The sequence below is a fragment of the Elephantulus edwardii genome, unplaced genomic scaffold, assembly GCF_000299155.1.
Source record: "Elephantulus edwardii isolate Elephantulus edwardi_28Jun2011 unplaced genomic scaffold, EleEdw1.0 scaffold00213, whole genome shotgun sequence".
NCBI lineage: Eukaryota > Metazoa > Chordata > Mammalia > Macroscelidea > Macroscelididae > Elephantulus > Elephantulus edwardii.
This window is the reverse complement of record NW_006399963.1, coordinates 3054572-3066591: the sequence shown is the minus strand read 5'-3', so window position 1 is coordinate 3066591 and position 12020 is coordinate 3054572. Positions and strand designations below refer to the sequence as shown.

The 12020-nt window shown below is 38.2% G+C and overlaps 1 protein-coding gene across 1 annotated transcript in view; it reads left to right on the top strand.

The window, feature by feature from the left end:
• WDFY4 (WDFY family member 4) overlaps positions 1-12020 on the top strand; it is a 704682-nt gene that overhangs the window by 234641 nt on the left and 458021 nt on the right. The window lies entirely within an intron of this gene.

Below are 12020 nucleotides of genomic sequence, written 5' to 3'. Positions count from 1 at the left end.
GCTCAATATCAAGAAGACAAAGATTCTCACCACTGGACCAATTGGCAGCATCAGGATGGATGGTGAAGAGATTGAGATTGTTCACAGCTTAAGTTTGTTTGCCTCCACAGTCTTGGCACCAGAAGCCAGGATATTAAAAGGCTTATTGAGATAGGAAAGTCTGCTGTTAGGGACCTCTCCAAAGTATTGAAGGGGAAGGGTGTCTCTCTGGAGACTAAGGTGCATCTGATACAGGCCATGGTCTTTGCAATGACTTGTTGTCCTTCAGAGTTGAACAATGACTAGGGAGAATAGAAGGAAAATTGATGCCTTTGAGCTGTGGTGCTAGAGAAGAGTATTGAGTGCACCATTGACTGCTAAGAAAACAAACAAATTCTTCTTGGAGAGGGTTAAATCTGGTTGCTCCTTGGAGGCAAGGATTCTGAGGCTTCGTCTGACATATTTGGTCATGTTGTAAGAAGGGACCAGTCCTTGGAGAGGGACGTCATGCTTGTGAGTGTGGAGGGACAGCGCAGAAGGGGAAGGCCCTCTATGAGGTGGAATGATTTGGTGACTGGGGTAATCGGGATGGGTGTATCGGAAACAGTGTGATTGGAACAGGACAGAGAAGAGTATAGGGCTGCTGTACATAGGGTCACTATGAGTTGCAAGCGACTTGACGGCACATAACAACACAACAACATATTTTCTTGTGAGATCTATTTTTACATAAATACATCTCCATTTTTTCTTGAAACATTTTCTTGTTAAATTTCTTTTTCTGCTTTATAAGTACCAAGGCATTTAAAATATTGTGTTATTTTTTTTATTTCCTCTAGCATCTGCAGTGTGGTCCTGTTGCTTTTTCTTAACATCATTTATTGTGATTCTCTGCCACCTCCTTTTGCTTTGTTAATTAGCATCATTTCCAGAAATTTATTTACTCATTTCTCCATGAACTAACTTTGGCTTTTTATGACTCTTTTATGTGAATTTTCCATTTTGTTAATTTTTGTTCCAATCATTTCAATATGACAAATGAAAAATCTTAATTCTTGTTCAATCTTCCTTACTTATTGGTCAACTTTCATATGTTTATGAAGCAATTGAAAATGCAATGGCTTAGATCAGATGCATTTTAGTCTTTACAGTGACATTCATGATCTTTAGTACATTAAGGAGATCTTTTGCAGCAGGTTTTCCCATTTGATTTCTTGATGTTGTTCATTTCTCTCATAGGTGTTGATTGTGGATCTAATCTAAAATTTAGTACTTGATAAGTCTTAGCTTTTCTCCTTCTTTAATAATGTTGCCAATTAGTTTAGGTGTAGCGCTTTTTGTTTTCTTACTGTGAAGGTGTCACTCATACTGAATGTTATAATCAGTTTCATCATTAAGTTTTGTTTTCACCATTTGCTGCAAGCAAGACCATGCCATCTGCATATTGCAGACTGTTGGTAAGTTTTCCTCAATTCCAGATGTCTTATTATTCATTGTATAGTCTATTTTCTTGGATTATTTGTTTAATATCCAGATTGAAGTAGTGCAGTGCAAAGATACAACCATGAGACCCTCTTTCCTGATTTTAAATTATGCAGTATCCCCTTGTTATGTTAAAAATGACTGCTTTTTGATCTATGCTCAGGTTCTACATGACCATAATTAAGTGTTCTAGAATTTGCACTGTTCTTAATGTATTCCCTAATTTACTGTGAACCTCACAGTTAATTCCATTATAAAGTCAATAAACACAAGTAAACATCTTTCTGATATTCTTTGCTTTTAGCCAAGATCTTCCTGATATCAACAATAATATACCTTGCTCTAAGGACTTTCCAGAATCAACTTGAATTTCTGGAATTTTCTTATTGATATACTACTCTATCTTTTGATAATCTTCAGCAAGATTTTGTGTGTAATACTAATGATACTGTGTGATAATGTTTACATTGTATTAGATGACCATTTTTATTTTTGAAAGGACACAAATATGCATCTCATCCAATTCATTGTCTCATAAGCTAGCTGCCTTTCAAATTTTAGTTGTGTGAGTATGTATGTCTTGGACTGCTTTTATTTGTTGAAACACCTCAATTGGCAATCCATCAATTCCTAGAGTCTTGTCTGTCAGTGCCTTCAATACAGCTTACCCTTCTGTATTTCAAACCATAATTGATTCATGATCATGTGCTGCTTCCTAAAATGGGTCAATATTAGTCAATTCTTTCTGTTACAGTGACTGTGTATATTCTTTCTATTCTCATTTTTTCCTTCCATATTCGTTTGATGATTCCTGGATTGATCAACATTTTACATATGGAATTCATCAGGATTGCAAATTGAAGCTTGGATTTTTTTCCTTCACTTCTCTCAGCCGAAAGGTTCTGAGTATTTTGTCTTGTTCAGATTTTAATTTAGGTATTTGCCTTTTCCATTATAATAATTTGCTTTGTATTCTTGAACTGAGCTTTGAAATATTCTGTTCAACTTTATTACTTCATGTCTACCTTTCCCTTTAGCCTTGATACATTCTAGAGTATGTTTTAGACAGACTTTTGTCAGATTTTCTTCTGAAATCCATTTTGGAATTTTCTTTCTTTCCTGTATTTATAGTACCTTCTTACTCTCCAAATTTTTAAATTGCGATTTGTGTGAAAATTTACCAAGCATGTTCATTTTTATTCAATAATTCACACTCAGTTTTATAACATTGACTACAGTGCCCAAAATGTCTGATTATCATCTTAATCTCTCTTGCCTTTGCTTTTGTCTAACTTAATAAGAGTTTATTATCTAGTCATTAATTTTTACTCCCTTCATTTGCATCTCAATATCAAGAAGACAAAAATCTTCACCACTGGAATAACAAGCAACATTAATGATAGATGGAGAGAAGATTGAAAATTTCATTGATTTTTATCTTATTTGGATACACAATAAACCAGCAATCAGGAAATCAAGAGTTACCTGACAAGGAAACACTGGGCAAATGTGCTGTCAGAAAACTCTTAAAATTATTGAAGAATAATAATGTTAGTTTGAAGATTAAAGTGTGCTTGATTCAGACAATGGTCTTTTCAGTCACTTGTCATGCATCTGAGAGCTTGACTATGAATAAAGAATTGATGCTTTTGAGTTGTGGTTTTGGAGACTACTGAATGTTCTACGGACTGCCAAAAAACCCAAACAGATATGTCTTGGGAAAAGTACAGCTAGACTGTTCCTTAGAGGCAAGGATGGTAGTAAAGATTTGTCCCTCATGGTTTGGGCAGGTTGCTAGGAAAGTCTATTCCTTGGAAAGAAACATCAAGCTTGGAAAGGAATATCAAGCTTGGAAAGGTGGAAGGTTAGTGAAATATATTAAGACCTCAGTGAGATTGATTGACATAGTGACTGCAGCAATGGACTCAAGCATGTCAAAGATAATGAGGATTGCACAATATAGGAAAGAGCTCAGGTCTGTTGTTCATAGGGTCATTATGAGTCATACTTGACTTCATGGCACCTTAAAACAAAATAATATTATTTTGTAGGGAAAACTCTTTCCTACTCACATTTTGAGTGTCTTCTAACCTGAGGACCTTGTCTTCTGGCACTATAACAAGGTAGTATTTAATTTCTATTACAGGGTTTTCAAAAGCATAGTATTATTTCAGAAGTGAATGGTCAGACCTACTGCTTACACTATCTTACTCTGAAAGCTCTCCATTAAACACGTCCACCACAGTTGACCTTACTTGTACTTGAAAGCAGTTGATCTTTGGTTAGCAGCTGAGAGTGTTAATTGTACTTTGAAAAACTTTTCCTTTATTCCCAAACCCTGGAATCTTACCTATAAGGAAAGAAGGCTTAGAAACATTAAATGATATGACAAAACTTTACAAATAGGATGAGTTATCGAGCCAGAATTTGAGTCTTGGTTTACCTCCAGTCTTGGTTTACACCTCTCTCTCTCTCTCTCCTCTTTCTGTCTTTTCTTGATGTTCTGGAATGGTGATGATAGTTTTCCAAATATTCTGACACAGTTACCTTTAATTTAAATCATGACCTAATTGTAACAAACTGTATTGCATTTCCAAAAGCATGCAGTTCGAAACCAGCAGCTACTCTGTGGGAGAAGGATGGGCAATTCCCTCCTGTGTGATTTACTGCCTCTGAAAACCACTACTGGGTCATCTATGGGTCAGTTCTGACTCTGTGATACACAACAACAACAATAACTAATCTATAGATGACATCAGTTTTGATATTGTATAGTAACTCCTATTTCAAAATTAATATATAATTTTGTAAGTCACATTTTATGAATAAAGCAATATTATTCTCATTAGAAGAAATGCATCACCCTTGACTTTCCCTAAAGGTTAGAGAATAGGAAGTGAAACTTGAGCTTGTCATGTGGAAGACTGTGGGGTAAAGTCTGCCCTGCAGTAGACTGAGAATCAGATACATGGTGTTCTTCCCTGCCCTCCAATGGTGCTGTGTCCATTCTTGGGCAAGGGCTTCACACAACAGTGTGGTATGTAGCGTGGATCCTTGCTCTAGAGTTAGGAGAAGAGGCTCTCGGTCTCTGAATCCAGTACATTGCTCTGCACTTTAATAAATGTCTATGAACCTTTTGCATATTTATTCCTAGGTTCATTGCCTGACTTGAATTCATGGATAACAATATCTACTCTGAGGGCTGCTGAAAGAGGAGAGTTAATGAATTTACACTGAGGTGATTGTAACTCATGTCATGAGACAAAATGGATATGAACTGTTGAAGGAAAACTAATTTGTCTGTAAACTTTCACTCAAACCAAAAGAAAATACTTTCAAGTAGCTGATTAGACATGCAGCAACGCGTGTACAAGAGGACTGCTGCCATGTGAGGACAGTCTGCAAGCCAGAGTCACACAGCAACAGCACAGGAGCTTCAATGAAGCCCTTATCATTACCCAGTAATGCACATACCTTCCTTCCAATATCTGGAAGTATTAAAACAAAAATCATTGCTATTTAATTTCCTGAGAAAATAAAATGGTGTATATAAATTCCAGGAAATCCCGAGGTGGTACAGGCAGTTAGCATGTTTGGATATTGACTGATAGTTTGGAAGTTTAAGCCCACCCTGAAGTGCCTCAGCAGAAGGGTCTGGGAACTCGGTGTCCAAAACAGCCATTAAACCTCTGTGGAATTCCACTCCGAGAATCAGAGGAAACTCAGTGAATTTCAGGCACAGGTCATTTTATTTCTTGGTTCCTTAGTTTTCCTCTCAAATCCATGTTTCTGATGAGAAACACAATCATCAATCTCATTGTATGTCAGTCACTTTGAGATTCTGGTGGTGTTTGATGGTCTGTCTGGTTTTCTACTTTGGAGTTGTCTCTGGTTTCCTATTATCCTTCTGTCACTCTGATATATGCTCAGAGGAGTGTGGTGAGGGGTCAACTGGCATCTCAACACTGTTAGTTTAAGTTCAATGGGCTCCATCATGTGCCCAGGGCAAGCTCTTGTCCCATTAGCCAAGACATTAGCAAGTCATTGATTGTGATTGACACTGCTCCTGGCTTTATGACCCTGGAGTAAACTGTTAGAATTTAAAGATCAATACATTCTGAAAACTGTGGCTTTCAAAATGATTTTGAAATTCAAAGCCCAGAATTTTGCTATTTTTGCTCTTTTCCTTCGTGTCACACTTTTTAGATAATAGGATGTTGTTTTTATGTGCCATCAAGTTGCTTGAAACTCAAAGCGACCTTATGTACAACTCTGAACCCTGTTCTATCCTAAGCCCACCATATCGTCTCTAACACACCTACCTCCTCTACCCCAGTCACTAAGTCAATCCATCTTACAGAGGGTCTTCCTCTCTTTCTCCATCCTTCCACTCTCCCAAGTATGATGTCCCTCGCCAAGGACTGGTCCCTCCTTGCAACATGTCCAAAGTATGCCAGATGAAGCTTCAAAATCCTTGTCTCCAAGGGGCAGACTGATTTCACCTTCCCCAGGACGAACTACTTAGCCATCTACGGTATATTCAATACTCTTCTTCAGCACCACAGCTCAAAGGCATCAATTCTCCTTCTATCATCCCTAGTCATTCATTGTTCAGCTCTCTGACACATAGCAAGTAATTGCAAAGATAGTAAACAGAGTCACTAAATGTAGTTTTCATAGAAAAGACTTCCCGAGTGTTTCAGGAAGGAGTTCCTTCCACCAAGCCAACTCACAAACCCCCTATGTTCATTCTCCAGCCTTCCCTCCTGGCTCATCTTACAAGATGCCAATTCCTCTCTCTGAGCTCGATTTAATGTTTCCTCTCTCCAGTGTTCCCAATGGTTTCCTTTCCATTTTGTAGAATCACTTTTGCATATGTTCCAGGTTCTCCCTCTACAACACAAGCAAACACAAAAATGAAGCCAATTCACTTTGCCTCACTTCCTTGCTGGCTATCATTCTATCTCTGTCTGTACTTTGAAATTCAATTCCATAGCTGAGTTGTGGGACTCCTATTAATTCACTCATTTATTCTTTTTACCCTGGAACTCCTGCCTCACACGGGGTTGTTGTTGCTGTTGTTACGTGCAGTTGAGTTACTTGCGACTCATAGCAACCCTATGTACAACTGGGTATTCAGTTAAATACTGGGGATACATCAGGAAGCAATCCATGTTTTGACCTTCACAGGGCTTTATAGTTAGAAAGCCAAATGATAAGTGCCTATATCAATCATGCATCTTCAGAGATATTCAGTGGTAGGGAACCAATAAAACAGGACAAAAGGATAGAAGGTGATTAGATAAGTTAGAGTGGTGATCATTAGGACACACTATTTGGCCGTGCTGAATGTTTCTGATGTGTTTGAACAATTTAGTTCTCACTAGGTGGATCTAGTTTGGCATAAGGAAGGCCCCTCTGAGAGGCAAATTTGAGCAGAGGCCTGCATCAGCCAATATCTGCTCCTTGCACTTCCTCAACTCTTTCTGCTCCTGGCCTTGGGGAAGTTTGCTTTCCTCTTCCTTCTCTGTGGAGCAGATGTGCTTTCTCCTTTGAATAAACGGGCTCACTCAGAGACCCATGTATTCCTTCTCCCTGGAAGATGTCTCAGATCTTCAAGAAACATTCACCCTGATGACTTCCAAATGCAGTGTTCCAACTCTACCAGTAATCCCCAGGCCCACATGCCCAGCTGACTTTGGGAAATGTTCAGTTGGCTGCCTCACTGGTATTTCAAATTAAACATGGTGCTGAATATGTGCTCCTTCACACTATTTTTGGAATTGTGCCACTGACTACTCAATTATTTGCAGAAAAATAGGAACCATTCTTGCTCAATAGTTCCACCTTCTGCCCACTCCCAGCCATTATTCTCAAGTCCTCCTGACTTTATTTATTTCCAGTGTTTCACAGAGTCCAGGCTTGTTGGACCAAGTACTAACTTAATTTGTGTGCGTGTTCTATTTAGAATGCTTTATGACAGTGTTATGTAAGTGTTAATAGACAGAAACCAAAACAGACATTGACTTGTGCCCTTGGCATGTGTTACAGAGGAGAACTGCTTATAGGGTTCCCTCACCTCTATTCTTTGTAGAAGCACTTGCCAGGACTTTCTTCCCTTGTGCCACTAGGTGAGGGTAAATGGGTGTGAGCTGATGGTGCTACCTAGGGACTTCTGTAAGAATTAGTTATTACTTTTTTGTTACTTCGAAAAAGTTTCTTTTTCTAGATGTAGATTTCATTATTTCTTATCTAATCAACAACTCTGTCATTGGTAGTGTTTTGATTTGACAATTGAACTCACAATACAAACCTTCATTGGCTTTCTGAGGCAATAAATCTTTGCAGGAAGATATTGTCCATCTTTCTCCAGTGGGGCAGCTGGTGGATTTTAAACCCTAACCCTTCAGTTCCCAGTTGAACACATAATACAGTGCCTCCAAGCTTCACAATATAACTTCAGGTGTTAACCACTCAGCTTTATGAAAAATTGTGGGAAGGAGAATCATAGCAATTGTTTCATCTCTCCAGGGAGCCAGCAACACCCCTTGCACACATCCCCTTTGCCTTCTCTCCCACCATTTCTTCCCACATGCTATGGCTGCAGCTCAGAGCCAAGGTCTGTGTGGCCCACTAGACAGAGAAGTGATGCTGTGGCTTTCCACCTTGTGTTATTCTGGTTGCCAGATCCAATAAGCAGCGTGCTCCTAGAGACATACCCTTCCACATTTAAGCAAATGTTACAGTTTTTAGAAGAAGACTCTTGGAGAAGGCAATCTGTGGTAATTGTCCTCAATAGGCCAGGGTGAGTCCAGCTCTGATCGTCACTATACTAATAGGCTCCATGAGATTCCTTTGTCGGTTCTCACACAGTTGTTATATAGGTATTTTTTTCTCTTTTTTAGTTTATTATAATTTCAGTAATGATTTATTTGAAAACACAGGTGTTGCTGTACACAGTTGCTATATAGGTATTTGAAAACACAAGTGTTGCTGTAAAGTGTCATCAATTCCAGCTGTCTGCACGTTCCATTATAATACTTTGTTTTGTCTTCTCGAGTTGCCCTTTGAAATTTTCTCTTCATCTCTGTTCACCATGATTTCACTTTGTTTTGGTTTCTCAACACTTTAGTGCAGTTTTTAGAGTCTCTTCTGGCATCCATTTAGGTTTTTTTTCTTTCTCATCATAGTCTTCACAATTACTTGGTATGCTTCAGAAAGCTGGACAATGACTAGGAATGATAGAAAAAGAATTGATGTCTTTGAGCTGTGGTGCTGGAGAAGAGTATTAAATATATCATGGACTGCCAGGAGAACAAAAATGTTCATCCTAGAAAGGTTGAAACCAAGCTGCTCCTGTGAAGCAAGGATTCTGAGGCTTCATATGACATACTTTGGACATGTTACAAGGAGGGACCAGTCCTTGTAGAGGGAGATCATGCTTGGAAGGGTGAAGGAACAATACAAGAAAAGAAGACCCTCAATGAGATGGATTGATTCAGTGTCTGAGGTCATGAGGGTAAGTGTGTCAGAGACAATAAGATTGGCACAGGATAGAGCAGGTTTCGGGGCTATTATACATAGGCTTGCTATGAGTTTCAAGTGACTAGACAGCACATGACAACTGCCTTTTGTTTGCTTCATGGATGATATTCTTGATATCATCCCGTAACTCATCATTGAGATTCAATGCTTCAAACCTATTATTAAGATGATTTTGAAATTCAGATGGAATCAATTCAAGATTATATTTTGGCTCCCATGGACTTATTTATTTTCATTTTCTTCAGCCTCAATTTGAATTTGCACATGAATAATTGATGGTCTGACCCACAGTACACCCCTAGCCTATTTTTGACCCACAATATTAAGTGATTCCTTCAACAGACTTAGTCAAAAGTCACCATTAGTAACAATCTCTGTGATTAACTGCCTCTGAAAACCTTGAGGATCAGCTACAAGTTGATTCTTACTCAAAGGCACTTAAATACAACAACAGTAAAATATAGAAATAGGATTAATTTGTAAATATATACTATGTGTCCTGAAACCCTGTTAAACTTGCTGGTTAGTTTTAGGAGTAATTTAAAAAAAAAATAGATTCCACACTTGTTTGATGTAGACAATTATGTTGTCTGTGAATAGTAAAAATTTTATCTTCCTTTCTAACTGTATGCCTTTTCTTTCTTTTTCTATATGGCTTTTATTTCTTTTTATTTATTATTCTATTGACTAGGAGGTCCAGGATAGTACAGGATGCAAATGGTGAGAGTGGACATGTTTGCCTTGTTTTCAGTCTTGGGGCAAATGTACTCAGTCAGAAAACATTCTGAAATGAAAAAGCTGAAAAGAAGATTTCAAAGGGCAGCTCAGCAGGACAAAGCAAAGTATTATAATGGAACATGCCAAGAGCTGCAATTAGAGAAGGAAAATGGAAGAACTCACTCTGCATTTATCAAGCTGAAAGAACTGAAAATCAAGCTTAAGCCTTGAGTCACAATATTGAAAGATGCTCTGAGCAATATATGACGCAGAATGATCCAGAAAGCAGCAAAAGATGGAGGAAATACACAAAATCACTGCACCAGAAAGAACTTATTGATACTGAAAAATTTCAGGAAGTACAGTATATGCAGGAGCCAATGATAATAAAGGAGGAAGCGGAAGTTGCATTGAAGTCACTGGCAATAAATAAGGCCGCAGGCATTCATGGGACACCAAGTGACTTGTTTCACTTAGCAGATGCAGCCTTGGATATGCTCACCAATCTATGCTAGGAAATTTGGAGTACAGCTATTTGGCCAATGGATTGGAGAGGTCCATATTTGTTCCCATTTCCAAGAAAGGTGATCCAACAGAACGTGGAAGCTATCGAACTCATTAATATCATATGCAAGCAAAATAATGATGTTGTTCTTGTTATGTGCCATTAAGTCACCTGCAACTCACAGTGACCCTATGTACAATAGCTCTGAAACCTGCCCTTTCCTTAGCCAGCCTCACTGATTCTGATACATCTACCGCACTGCCCTAGTTACTGCATCAATCTACTTCATCCAGTGTCTTCCTCTCCTGCGTTGTCCCTCAACCCTTCTGAGCATGATGTCCTTCTCCAAGGATGGGCCCATCCTATTCACATGTCTAAAGTATGTGAGATGGAGCAAGTTGACTGTTGCCCTCTAGAAACTGCAGCTCTACCATGCCTCTTCTGCTTGTGCTTAAGAGATTCCCAGACCTCCACATAAAACTGTATTTAAGGCCAAAGTACCTGAATGACAGAACAGTGGAGTTTGCTGTCCTTCAGAAGTTGCAACTTTACCACTCCTCTTCTGCTTGTACTTTAGATATCCTCAGCTCTCCACATGATGTAGTTAGACAGCAATGTTCAAGGTACCTGAATGGCAGAACAGAGGAGTCTGTTGTCCTCCAGAAACTGTCACTCTCCTCTCTATTTGTTTATACTAAATATTTGTGCTATAATTTCTCTTCTATTATATGATTTTCATATTAAGATAATTCATTCTAGCATCATAAAAATGTATTGACAAGTATTTGTTCTCATAATTTTGAAAAAAAGATATTGTTGTTAGGTGTTAATAGTCTATTCCAACTCATAACAAACTTATAGGGAACAGAATGAAACACTGCCTGGCCTTGCACCCTGCTCAAAATCTTCAATAGGCTTCAGTCCATTGTTGTAGTCACTGTGTCAATCCAGTTCATGGAGGGCCCCTTCTTTTTCATTGATGCTTTTCTTTACCACACATGATGTCCTTCATTAAGAACTGGTCCTATCTGTTAACATGTCCATAGTATAGGAAACCAAATGTCTTCATCCTTGCTTCTAAGAAATATTCTGGATAGACTTTTTTCAAGACAGTTTGTTATTCTGTCACAGAATATTCAGTAGTCTTTGCTATTACTATAATTCAAAGGCATGGATTCTTCACTCTTATTAATTGCTAAGCTTTCTTGTTCCTATAAGGCAATTGAAAATGTCATGTCCACGGCAAGATACATCTTAGTCTTCATTTACTTTTTAAGCACTTTGAAGAGAAATTTTGCTTCAGATTTGCCCAACTCAGTGACTTATTTGATTTCTTTACTAATCTTTTCATGAATGTTGTTCCTAGTAAAAGAAATTTTTTGACAGCTTCAGTAATTTTTTCTAGTGCAGTTGTGAGAATTTTCATTTTCTTTGTGTTAAAGTATAAGCCATACCAAAGGATGGAGTTGCCGACCTTCATCGATAAGTGCCTCAAGTCCTTTTCCGTCTCAGAAGACAGGAATTTGCCACCTGCATATTATAAACTGTGGGTTTTTTAAATAATGCCAAGTATCTCTGATTCTTTCTTATTCAGCACACAAATTTAATAAATATAACAACATTATGTAATCTTGACATGTACTTCTCCTGCTTTTAAGCTACACTTTATACTGACACAGATACCTAAGTGGAAATGGGCAAGAAGAGAGAACTCCATAAGAAGAGGGAGAAAACTGTTTAAAAGGAATATAGTATTAGGTATTATTTTCAAGTCTGCTCTTAGGGTCCTCTC